Source organism: Mauremys reevesii, linkage group 6 (assembly GCF_016161935.1).
Source record: "Mauremys reevesii isolate NIE-2019 linkage group 6, ASM1616193v1, whole genome shotgun sequence".
NCBI classification, from domain to species: domain Eukaryota; kingdom Metazoa; phylum Chordata; order Testudines; family Geoemydidae; genus Mauremys; species Mauremys reevesii.
Window position 1 is genome coordinate 82,091,099 of NC_052628.1, and position 13,998 is coordinate 82,105,096.

At 40.4% G+C, this 13,998-nt stretch overlaps 1 pseudogene; it reads left to right on the forward strand.

Annotated features, from left to right (window-relative positions):
* The window catches only part of LOC120407279, a 101,241-nt pseudogene that overhangs the window by 10,795 nt on the left and 76,448 nt on the right, over window positions 1-13,998 (forward strand).

Genomic DNA, 13,998 nt, shown 5'->3' on the forward strand with positions numbered 1-13,998 from the left:
ATTCGCGTACCCTAGTTCGACCCCCGAGCTTAGTGTAGACCAGGGCTAAGTTGGTTTGCCATGATTGACAAATACATGCTACCTCTCCCTTATAACCATGTTATCCTCCCAGTCCTTACAAACTGATTGTTTAATAATTTGCTCCAGTATTTTCCCAAGTATTGAAGTTATTCTGACTGGTCTATAATTATCCCGGACCCCTTTGTTCCCCTTTTTAAAAGTATGTTCTATGTTTGCCCTCCTCTAGTCTTCTGGGACCTCACATGTCCTGCATGAGTTCTTGAAGATAATTGCTAACAGTTCTGAGATTGCTTCAACAAGTTTTTTAAGTATCCTAGGATGAATTTTATCAGGCCCTGCTGATGTAAATACATCTAACTTTTCAAAATATTCTTTAACCAGTTCTGGAGCTACTTTGGCTTGAGTTCCTTCCCCACTATTGTTAATATTGTGTTGAGTGTCCAATCATTAACATTTTTAATGATGGCTGAAACAAAATAGGCATTGAACACCTCAGCCTTCTTCATGTCATATGTCACTAGCTCTCCTTCTCTGCTAAATAGAGGACCTACACTTTTCTTCATTTTTCTCGAGCTTCTAATGTATTTAAAGAACCTCTTCTTCTTGACTTATGTCCCTTGCTAGGTGTAACTCATTTTGTGCCTTAGTCTTTCTGATTTTGTCCCTATATGCTTGTGCATATTCTTTTGTATGCCTCCTTAGCAATTGGTCTTTTTTTTTCACTTTTTGTAGGATTCCTGTTTAATTTTCAGGTAATTAAAGAGCTCCTGGAGGTGCCATATTGGCTTCTTCATATTCTTCCTACCTTTCCTTCACATCAGGGTAGTTTGTAGTTGTGCCTTTAATGTTGTCCCTGAGAAACTGCCAGCTTTCCTGAACTCCTTTATTCCTTAGATTTTGTTCCATGGGGACCTTGCCTACTAGTTCTCGGAGTTGGTTAAAGTCTCCTTTTTTGAGGGCCATTGTAATTTTCCTGCTGTTACTCCTTCCTTTCATTAGAACAAAAAAAAATGTATCATTTCAGAATCACTTTCCACATTCAGAGCCTCACATGTAATGCTCTTAATCAATGTGCTTTACTATATTATTTTCTATCATCTTATCACAGCATATCTCCAGGACATCTGGAAGAGACTATACAAACATGTAATTTTCACTTTTACTGAACTGTACTTGTCTCTTGATAATGGTTTTAATAATTCACAATTACATGATATGCATCTATTAATTCTTTCAACCCTACAGGAGGTACCTAGTATTATTGCTCAAGAAACAACTTAATTAATTAACTGTTAAATGCTGTAGTAAATCATATAGCCCTTATACAGAATACATAATGGGAATATTTAAAAAACCTCCAGTTATATAAAACATGATATTAATATTGGACAAACTGTTAAAAGAACATAAGTAAGCTTGCAAAGTTAAACACTCAAAAGTTAGAAAACACTAGACCTCAGTCTGTTAAGTGGCAATCTGATAGCAATAGTAGGTTATCATCCTCTATGTCAATCAGCACTAGAAGGGGGTGATACACTTGGCCAGTGGGTTTCAAAGATCTTTGCTGGCAGCCGAGAAATGGTGAAACTCAGGAATCACAAATTTCATTCCAGGCTCAGGAGAGAAGTGTGCACAGATTCTTCTGCTCATTCCCCCCAAGCATGGTTCTCCCCATCTCCTGCAACCTGCCCTGTCCTGTGTCTTCCTCTGCCTGGCTCCTTAATCCATTCCCACTCTCCTCACCTAGCCAGTCAGTCTCCACTTCTCAAGCTTTTATCTGAGTTCCAGTTTCCTTGCCCAGTCATTTTTAATTACCCCTGCCTCAATCCAGTTCCTTTTCCCTAATCTTCTTGCTGAGCCAGTTCTAGTCCCTCCTCTCTTCCTGGCATCTGATCCAACCTGCCTCCCATCCCCACCACACATCCTGGCATCCTATTGCCCCTTCATTCCACCAACACTCCCCAACCCCATTGAATCTCCCGCCCCAGGCTCTACATCCAATCTTAGTGTCTCATCTCCCCATCCAAGCTCCTCATTCCAGTCATCTCCAACCAATCCAAATTCCCCCCCTCACATCCCAATGCCTGGTCAGATCTATTTCCCCTCTCGCCTCACCTCATCCCACTCTGAGTTCCACTATCCTTCCCCATCTCCACCCTAACTCCAATTCCACTCTCTTCCCCATGAGCCTCCAGCTCCACTTTCTCCCACGTCCCCCAACTTTTTGACCCAATCTACTCTTCCTGCCTTCAGATTTGGGTCTTATCTCCTTTGCACACAAATCAGAGAGTTTCCTTCTCAGGTGGCCTGGGCCCAGCGGGGGTGGGGGGATGGGGTGGGGGTGGGCACAGAAAGGGGAGTCATTGACAGCATCTCCCTGCTCCCAGTTCCACTGTCTGGACCTGAACCCGGCATAGTACACAGTAACCCAGAGCTGGTATTGTGGGGAACATCCTACTTAGCCCCAGGCAGAAGCGTTCTCAGGGAATTTATCTGTTAAAATCTAAGTCTGAGCAAGTGCAAACTGTAATTTTGGAAAGGCTTATAATTTGGGCAGATTTTCACAGGACAGCACAAAGTATATCCCTGACACAAAGGCACCATCCTACCAAATTTCAAATCCCAGCTCCAAAGCATGGACACACTGTAATGTTTTGTGGTTTTTGTTTGTTTTTTAAAGTTGCCAGAAATTTTTAACCTGGGTAAAACAGTTTTCACTTGTCTTGCTCTTGGAAATGGCTGAGCCATTTTTGCTAATTTCCAAAAAATATCAGGAGGAGGTAGACATTTAAAATTTCAGCTGAAATAGATTGGCAAAATTATAAACAACTGAAAACAAGGTCTTATAATGGGAGGTGTTGGGCAACCTTCATAAAAAGTAACTACCAGCCCTGCCTATAATTCTATTACCCTTATAGTTCAGACCTCTGATGAATGACTGTATTGACTTGTGAAAATTCACATCTCACATTTCAATAGCACTTCAACAACATTCTGTATTTCCTACCTTGCAGCAACTCCAAGTTGCCCCATCCCTTGGAGGCTTCAATCCTTTACTCCCTACTCCCTTCTTCATTTCATTCAGTAAAATGATCAGCAATTAAACAGATTATGCTGACATTCAAAGTGTCATTACTAAGCTTCAGAATTAACATTCTAAAGGAAATATTGAAGAGGAAAGGAGTTCAAGACTCAGTCATTATTTCAGGTTATCTGAAGCCTCAGGATGACAACACTGCATTGGGAGTACCAAGAGATCTAGAAACATTTGATTTTAAATGGAATCTTATATCCTACAGGTGCACAAAAATACATGAAAGAAGGCTAGACATTTGACACCTCTACATTTGGTAAACCCTGTCTGCAGTGTCACTTTATTTCTCAGTTCTCTGCTATTGTGTACTGTTTATAAAAACCCTTTAAACTTCTTAATTGTAGGCACAATTATATCTTTTCATGTATCATCTTCAATCTATTTAAATTATAGCCTCAAGGTTTTCTGTTGTATTTTGAGTTATGCCTCACAGTACTGTTTTCCTCATATTGCATACCCTTGTTCCCAAAGAATTTCATTGTTTTTACTATAGGCTTGTCTTCCTAGCCTAATTTTTGTTCCTGATCATTTTTCAATACTTGATTCCATTTACATTCCTTGAAAATAGTCCTGTTCTTTTTCCAAGAGAGAAAAGAAACTTCCTTCCTTTATGTATTCTGTTCTGCATATTTGTTTTCAGTATATATTGAACACAATAAAGCAGTTAAGGTATTTGGACAATTTAGAAATGAAATGTCAATGCATTATTATTGGAAACAGTAAACATGCACTGGATAAGCTGACACTTATTGCTACTTTTAAACAGAAACGGGTAGTTGTGTCCTCAGGGGAATTCTTAGGTATTCACAAATGGATCAACTGAATAAAGAAGAAGTGAATCAAAGAAAACAACCTTGGAAATAAGATTATGTATGAAGATATTTTTCATACAGATACATCTTTTGATTATTAAGATACAATGCAATGCAATTTTAGATTCAAATGCCTACACATTGTCATTTTGTACTAATATCTAAATCTAAGTTTACATTGAATAATCACTTTGTTTTTCCATAAAAGGGTGGGGGGAGGAGAAACACAAACATTTAAAAGTGAAACTGAGTACAACCTTCCTCTATTTCCTGAAGCTTTTTGCTGTAAAATACAAATCCATAACTGATTAAAAGCAAGTGTAGAATAAAGTTGATGGCTACTTCTTCTTTGGGTGACCTCTGCATATTCACATTTGAGTAATCAAGGCAGCTGTGCCTGGAGCTCTTGGAATCTTCCAGTGAGCAGTGTCTGTTGGCCATCTCCTCTCTCCTCCCCTTGTGCAGATTTCTGAAGGTATGAAAGGTAGAATGGTCTCAACCATTATTCTGCATTGTGTAACCATAACCTAGAGGTACTCAGTGTTCAGGGCTAGCTGCAACTCTGTCCCCTTTCTGGTTTCTCAGTGCACATCCTCAAATGTCAGGTCTCATTCCATTACTTTAGTTCAGGATCAGGTACCGTCCTGACTGTGTCAGCTGTTCATTACTGAACAGGCCCAAATAGGTTCTGGTGCCCACTTGGGGAACCTGTGGTCAGTGATATAGTGACCAACAACCTTTCTAAAACAAGTATGTTTATATTGGCCAATCGGGACAAAGCATTAGAGAAAATGAATTCAGAACAACAAATAGACTACAAGCATAATTTGTCCAATCTAGTTTTATTCTTCACTACAAACTGAGTTAGATGGGCCTCCCCTTTGAATTATAGGAAAGAACAGGCCAACTTACATTCTTTAAGGGAGCCAAGGAGCTCTTGGAACCCAGCCTGGGACCCATTTAGGCCCAGAACCCACAATGTATTTTTCCCTTTCCAGAAAGCTAGTTTGTTTTTTCCCCAACACCTTCTCTGTGTTCACTCCTGGGCCCAATCATCATATTCTCATCTGTCTTTCTGTCTCTGCCTCAAAGCGAAACTCAGTTTTACACAAACTGGATCATTATTTGAACTTCATTTGTCACCCCACATCTATTAAATAGTCCAGAAGCTGAAAGATAAGCTGATGTGTATTTTCAGAAGTCTTTCTTAAATAGGTGGGATGTGACTCTTTGCTGTGTGTATGACAGCAATGCAATATGTTGCTAAAGGAGATAAGCTGCAGTATCCTCACACAGTTTCTTGTTACTTTTATAGTCAGAGGTTTTCATGCTTTGAACAAAGTTAATAACTGTTGGATGTTTATCCCAATAAAACTTGAACTCTAAAGACCTATTCTCACCTGTGCTCTTTTACCACTCTAAGTGTAAAGAGGCCGTACAGTTGGCATAATCAATGTGAATGTAGTGTAAATGAGAATCTGGCCTCAAGATTTGAAGAGTTGTCTATTACTGTTCAACACTGAATTAGTTATTCCTCATTTATGAAATGTTAAAGTTTCTGGGGCAGATCCTCAGCTGGTGTCAACTTGTCATAGCTCTACTGAAGTCAATAGAGATTCACTGGAAAGTGGAATTCAACCTTAATGAGATTCAGATTCAATGGACTTGGCCAGTGCCTGTCTTATTTTTAAAGGACATGCAAGGGCTGCCATTAGGGTGCTGCATTCCTCAATCTTCTCATCCTTAACAGGCCTTAAAGGCTATCTATCTAAGGTACTTATATGGCTCTCACCACTGTACCATCTGAGCACCTCACCGTCCTTAATGTATTTATTCCTCACAGCACACCTGATAGGTAGAGAAGTATTGTTATCCTCATGTTACAGATGGGCCACAGAGTGGCTATGTGACTAGCCCAAGGTCACACAAGAAGCCAGTACCAGAGGAGGAACTTGAACTAAGGTCTTCCATGTCCTACTGCTGTAATCACTAGACCACCCTTCCTCTTTGTAAACACAATTTATGGCTATTACTCCTGAGAAGAGATCGGTAAATAACCAGAAAATATATTTTTATACACTAAAAAACACAAACAATTTTTGACATGCCATGTTCTGATCTCTATCCAATGTATGCCATTGAAGCTTATTCACACACATTCACTGAATAATGAGCAGATTTGTTAGAAAAAAAGTCTGTGAACCATCAAAAACAGAGGGCAAAATTAATCAAATGACTGTTCTTTACAGATAATTTACCTAATTCTATTCTTTGCCATAGAGATTTGGTCACCAAGACAGCATCACAAACAAAATGGTGCTTTTTTTTGCACATGCCTAGAACCATCTCTTTTTCTGATCATTGCAAGGACCCAATACATATGCAGCTGCCCTGAACTGTGATAATTACCATTTCATAATGAATCCCTGGCCTCACCTCCTTCTCCTGCAGCCATGGCCCCTTACTCAGGCAAACAGAGTCAGAACATATGAAATACTATGACAGATCTGTGCCACCAGAGGGTTCCTAAACAGGGGTGATTGTTCTGTGACCCAATGCGACTGCTTTAAGACTACCATGTCTCAACCATGAAGCACAGAGCAGCTGAATATCAGGATCAAACAATAAGAACACAAGCATTACTTAAAGAGAGAATTATTATGACTGAGACAACTAGATAGTGTGTCAATTCTGAGAAATCCTTTAAGCTCAAAAAGCACACTTAGTTTATAGGAGTGGACAACAGAAAATTAGGGCAAAGCTGGTCATTTTACCAAGCACACATATCACTCATATATCACTTTCTAAATTATGCACATAATATTAAAATTTTTGTCAAATGGCATCAAATATGTACAACTTCCTAACTGTTAGTACTACCTAGAGAACTACCTACAACTTAACAATCCGAGATATGGAATAGCAATTTTAAAGTTTATATGGCTTCTAGAGCCAAATAAATGTGTCTGAACCCAAACGAGCTATCAGGATACAGTTTGTTCATGTTTTCTTGACAACCTGATCTTTGATACATTCTGTGAAGATAAAGCAATCAACTGAGACTACAAAAATCCTTCATGTAAGATATATCTTACTGCTAATACAATATAGTCTTCTTCAGGGAGCCCCCTCACTGTATAAATATATTGGAACAGATAAACCTACTGAACCTACTAAGAAGCACCACTTTTATTTATATGATTTTTATTTAAAGCTAAACCTTATTATACCATGTTATACCACGATGACAAAAGGAGAAAAATGGGGCAACAACAGCCTTTCAGGCATGGAAGATGCCAAGATCTTACAGCTACATTGCATACCTACATCCACCCACATACACACACTCCCTGCAGATACATTTTTACTGAGAATGTATTTTGATGCATTAGCAGTTATTTAGGCTTTTTCTATCAGATGTCTAACAGTTAGGATGACATTCTCTTTGACTGTTATAAATAGCTCTATAGTATTTTCTGTTGAGAGGCTATGCCAGCTGGAGCATTAGTGACACTATAGATCACCTCATCTGGCTCATGTCATGGATCAAAACTATAGAAAAAGAAAAAAGGTTCTGACCTAGAAAACTAACATCTTTGATCAACCAGTGATGAACTGGTTTTTCTGAAGGCATAGAATGAGAGAGAGAGAGAGAGAATGGGAGAGTGAGATTAGTCAGCCAGGCTCAAAATGCACTATTTTCCTGCTATTCAAATCACTGATTAAATTTTGATTATTTCTTAAAATTAATACTGACATATAAATGTTTGTTTCTGTATCTGAAGTGACACATTTTTTCCTCCCCCAAGAGAAGGGATATGCTATTTCCCAGATCAGTTATATAATCATGGGAAATTAGTATCAGACTTGTACAAGCCTCAATCTAGACATTATCCTATATCCACATAATACCCACAAATATTAATATGCGATCCATACAAAGATAGGAAAGGACTGGTTTTAGATGCATTGATGTCATTCTTTCTTCTCACACTCCAACCAACAAGACAAAAAAAAATGTGTCAGAATGGCATTAGCAGAAGCCAGATTTACTGGCATGCTTCAGATGCTTCTGTTCTGGTGACACAAACTTGTCTCAACTACACTGTGAGTTTGCAAGTTTTTTTTGTGTCACTGAAGCAGTGCAACGTAGTTAGAGTATGCTGGTGAAATCTGGCCCATAGATGTTACTACATTCAAGGAACAAATATGTACTTTCTGATTTTAATTTTAGTTTAAGAAAACACAAGAAACAACAAAAACAAATGTTCTGAGAAAGCACAGCATGTCTCTCTACTTTGTAGCAGGTTGCAACAATGCAGACCAAAATGGCTTCTGAGTCTTCAAACAGCATCAGAAGACAGTTGGAATGGAGGTCATTTTGCAAATAGTAATATTACTGCACTAATTATAATTATTTTAATTTCACCTTTAAAACCAAGTGCATTATTTTCCCAAAAGTCAAAGAAAAAATAGGCAATGCCTAAAAAAATATGAGCTGCCAGCCTAAGTCTTTTTTTTTCTTGTTGATGTAAGAAGTGTAGAAACCTAGGCTTTTTCTGTGATTATTGATTTACTAAGTGTATTCGGTTTTAACGAACTGCTGGAACATTTCAATAAAACAAGCAAGCATAGGTTAAAATGTCTCTATCCATGCAGAAAGAAGGTACAAAACATCAGATGTTACCAATGCCAATCTTCTGTTCCATGTCAGGCAGTAAATTGAAGGCAGTACCAGAAGGTGCGCAGTAAAAAAATTCCATAAAACTTTGTCAATAAATTTTACTTGAGTAACATTTTTTTCAATCTGACTGTTAAAGCAGCAGTTGAAAAAAAAAACCACAACCTTTCCCAGTATAGCTGTCAGTTGCTTCCAGGAATATGGAACATTTTGCCTTTCGGGAAATAGTTTTTAGAATTTACCAACTACACACATAGGCTGAGCAATGCAAGGAATTACTATAATTTTGTTTTCCTTTTAGGTGACCTGATCATTGCCTCCTCCAGCATGAATGGAAATGAGTAATAGAATGAAGTTGGGTATAGGGTAAACACAAATGTGGTGTGTTATCACCATGATATGCACTCTAGGTGCTCTTCAGAGAGAGTGGTGTGAGGCTAGGATGCAAAGAGATGAGGCTTGCTCCCAAACAGTGCCACAGGGATTCTTGGCAAGTTTAATAGTGATTGCTCAACATAAATGTATTTTGGTTCCCTCATCACGCACCAATATCATACAGCATTGAGGAGGTGGAGGTGTGGAGGGAAGCTGCTAAAAGGAAGGCATTGACAGCACAGCTCCTATGTCCCCAAGCCCTGCTACACTCCTGAAATTAAGACCACCTGCAAGAATGTCTGTGGCCTCCGGACTCTGAGCTCTGGGCACTACATCACCTGAAGGAGAGAGGGTTGGCTTCTAGTGTTCTTTGCTAATATCTCCTAATCCCCAACCCTTCCCACTGACTGATTCTAATACTTCCAGCAAAAGCAGCCTAACCATAGTCATCTCATCAGCCTCATAGAACAGTTATAATGAAAACTCATATCACTCTACACTTGGATTGTGCTTAGAATATTGGGGGGCTCTAGAGACAAATTTGAGGTGAGGCACTGTAACACTCCTCTTCTGTAGAGGTACATATTCTTTTGAATATTCTCTTCTCACCCCTGCTTTCTCTGCATGGCCTTTTCAGTTAAATTTGGGAGACATTCCTGAAGATCTGCTGCTGTTGCTTTGCAATACCCTGTTTGAACAAGCACTACAGGGTCTGGAATATTAGATGTGAGGCACCTTCCTCTGGAAAATGGATACTCTGATGACATATTAGCAGCCATAGAATACATAGAAATGGTATGAAAAATATTTTTACTTTGATTTTCCCTTGTTCCTGAGTAGACCAGTGTTCCAGGCACCCCAAAGGGGAAAATCATCAGTACACTGATCTGTTATTTGCATTGTGATTTAGTGGCTATATCTATATAGTTTCTGGGATTTCTATGCCTAGACAGGTATCAGTCATCTTAAAACAGTAAGAAAACCTTAACCCTAACATCTCAGACTATATTAGAGCAAAACCAAGAAGGGCAAGACTCCAGTAATGAGGATATTTCTTTATGCAAACTTTCAGAAATATATTAACATTAACCAGCCATGGTTATTATGTGCCGATATACAATATTCCATTATTTTGCACTGTTAGGTCTCAAAAGCTTATTATTAATGGCTCATTTTTCTAGTTCTAATAACAGCCTATAAATGGCACAGTATTTTCATTAAAAATCTCATTGTTGGACTCCATTTTGTTGGCATTTCATATACACTATACATCATAATGAACTGTATGTTTGTGGGTATAAACAGTACTGATAGCGGTTCAATTACAATGAGATGTTTAATAATTGTCTGCTAATTTCACTTTGAGCAAGTGTTCTTTGTGTTTCAAATCTGATCTGCTTCTAGATCATTAAAGCACCAATAAGCTGCTATTGAACTTTTTTCATGTGTCTAATTAAAGATACAGCTTGAATTATTCATGCACTATGGTATCCCATGAATAATTTATGCAGAAGTTTCATTGACAAAACTTAATTTTTAACTTCAATAAAACCTTAAACCTTCTTACTTTTCAAGGTCTTTCACAATAATCTCCTTATGACTTTTTATAACCGTTACCAATTAATGTCACAAAAATGAAAGAAAAAAATATTAAGACAGGTTCATGAAATTGGTTTGGTTTACCTGAACAGCTTAGTTATAATGTCTGTATATTTTTGAAAGCAGGTCTGATAAAAAGGACGGACCATAATCTGATTAGAACAACATGATCTCACAATCCAACCAACCACTGGAGAATGGACAGATAAAAGGGCTAGTCACAGCTAGAAGAGGAGCATAGTTAGATATATAGCATATTAAAACAACAATAAAAGGTTGACTAGTGATCCCAATAAACGCTGAAATTTCATCCTCAACCTCCCTCTTTAAGGCCTTTGTATTGCTTCTGGCTTCAAAGTTAGGAGGAAAATTATGTGGCAGTGACAAACTGGGCACAAGGGGAGGCTTTGGCAAGCATAATGCCCCCAGCTATGAGGAGTTGGTAACTGTTGTTACTCTACTGAAAATGCATAAGGCCTGGTCCACACTAGGACTTTAATTCGAATTTAGCAGCGTTAATTCGAATTAACCGTGCACCCGTCCACACCAGGAAGCCATTTAATTCGACATAGAGGGCTTTTTAGTTCGAATTCTGTACTCCTCCCCGACGAGGGGAGTAGCGCTAAATTCGACATGGCCATGTCGAATTAGGCTAGGTGTGGACGGAAATCGACCTTAGTAGCTCCGGGAGCTATCCCACACTGCACCACTCTGTTGACGCTCTGGACAGCAGTCCGAGCTTGGATGCTCTGACCAGCCACACAGGAAATGCCCCAGGAGGGAGAACCTCTCTCAGTACCAGTGCTCACACAGCGAACGGGAGGACAGGTGGCATGAGGAAGACAAGCAGGTGACTCAAATGCTGCTTGGACTAATGAGGGAGCAAACGGACACGCTCCGGCACCTTGTGCATGTTCTGCAGGACCGCAGGCAGGAGGACAGAGCCCCCCTGCAGTGTATCTGCAACCGGCCTCCCCCGCCACAAAGTCCCATACCCCCCTCACCCAAAATAACCAGAAGGAGGGGCGCCAGGGGGCGTTAAAACTGTCACTGCACCCCAGCAAAGTGCTCAAGTACCCAAAAGCTCTCATACCCTAAATTTTGAGAAGTCCTTTCCTTCACGCCTCACCCAAGCCCCCGTCCCAGTTTCATCCCCTAACTGACTAGTTGATAATAAAAAATACTTTTCTGTTAATTACTGTTTCCGTCATGTTCTTTTAGAGGAGACTGTGTTTGAAGGGGGGGAAGGGGGTTGGTAATTGGACAGGACAATCACCTTTACCAGGGTACAGACACGGGGGCAGGATCAGCAGCAGGTCACACACACAGTGCAGTCAGTAGGCACCCTGGTCGGTATGGGAGGTGGTTTCCAGGTTCTGTGTGGGTGGGGGGATGTGACTTTGTAGCAGGGGAGGGCGGTTACAGATCTTATGCAGCGGTCCTTGTCCTGGACCGCTGAGTCACGCAGCAGAGGAATCTGTATCCGTCCTCCCCCGCCAAAAGGTCACATAGCCCCCGCACACAGAATCCCAAAAAGGAGGGATGGCAGGCTCCATTGAAACAACCAGTCCTGCACTGCAGACCACTCTGGGAGCAGGAGCCTGTCATTCCTCAAGTTCAGAGGCGGTCTTTACATCACCGCACACCCTACCCAGCACAGTCTGCGTCCCAGTTTCAACCCTTTAATGCAAAGTCATTAATAAAGAAACCTTTTTTAAGTAACAATGGAACATGTATTTTATTTTTACACGTGTGTTGGAAGTGGGGGAAACAGGGTGAATGGGGTATGTAACTGCAGAGGACAGTCAACAGTAACTGGGTAAAGAAACAGGGGCAGGTTCAGCTTCTCTGTAAAGAAGCTGAACAGTCACAGGTCACGCTGCTCGCTGGTACTTGAAGAGTTCCTTGTCGCTGTCCAAGGCGCCTGTATAGGGCTTCATGAGCCAGGGCATTAGCGGGTAGGCTGGGTCCCCGAGGATCACTATAGGCATCTGCACATCCCCAACAGTTATTTTGTGGTCCGGGAAGAAACTACCTTCCTGCAGGTGTCTAAACAGACCACAGTTCCTGAAAACACGCGTGTCATGAACCTTGCCTGGCCACCAGACGTTGATGTTGGTAAAATGTCCCCTATGCTCCACCAGTGCTTGCAGCACCATTGAAAAGTAGCCCGATTTCTCAGCAGCTGACTGTGGAAGAGGTGGACGATAAGGTGCGAGGAGGTGAAAACGGCCATAACTGCAGCGGGCTCCATGCTCGCAGTGCTGTGGCGTCCGCGCTGTCACTGACCAGAAAAGTGCACGAACACATTGCCCGCAGGCGCTTTCGGGAAGGGAGGGAGGGCATGATTGACAGTTCAATGATGACAGTTACCCAAAAGCACCCTCGACACATTTTTTCCCCCAGCAGGCATTGGGGACTCTACCCAGCATTCCAATGGGCAGCGGGGACTGCGGGAACTGTGGGATAGCTTCCCACAGTGCACCGCTTCCAAAGTCGATGCTGGCCCCGTTAGTGTGGAATCACAAAGTCGAATTAGTGTCCTTAGTGTGGATACAGACATTCGACTTTGTAAGGTCGATTCCACAAATTCGAATTAAGTTGAATCGAACTACCCTAACTCTGCTGAAATGCAGGGACACGGACCGTTACTCATTACTATCAAGACCATGTCTTACTGAGTCACTAGCACTGCTTTCTGTGCTACCTTAAGGTCTACTTCCACAGCAAATATATCTACACACAGATACCCTGCACTTCTTAGTTCCTAAAGATAAATTATGGTTACCTCTCTATATGACTGTGGGAGGAGCAGCCCTGGTATACCCCTCCCTTCCCCACAAAATTCAGCACACACACAATGATGGAATAATTGGTCCTAATGGTCAAGATTTTTTTTTAACTAATTCTTAGAGGAAAAGCATACTCATTTTGCTCTGATGATCAACCTGGAGTTATAAAGCTAAAATGCATTTTCACCATGAATAATTTCTGAAGTGTGTTTGAAAAATTGAAGTTCAAATTTCGGTGTCTAGAATTTGTTTTGATCACAAAGCCTGTGCAAAATGACCATGAGAAAATTAGGATTCTACCTTTCATTTTGATTTCATGATGATCTAACTGCTTTACAAAAATTAGGTCAGATGAAGAAATCAACCTGCTAAGTTTTCTCAGTAAACCATTTCAGAACTAAGTTCCCTACTAACAAACTCTGGGGAGAGATATTGATAAAGGAATGTGATTTTGCACATATATTTGCATGAAGCTAACTGACAGACGTGTGTGAAGTATCAGATAGATATAAATGCCTTTCTGACCTTGTGCATGTAAGTGGCCATGTACACTCAATTAATACACCATTCAAGAAGAGATACCCAGTATTTATGTACATATTCTAGGCTCATGCAAATGTACAT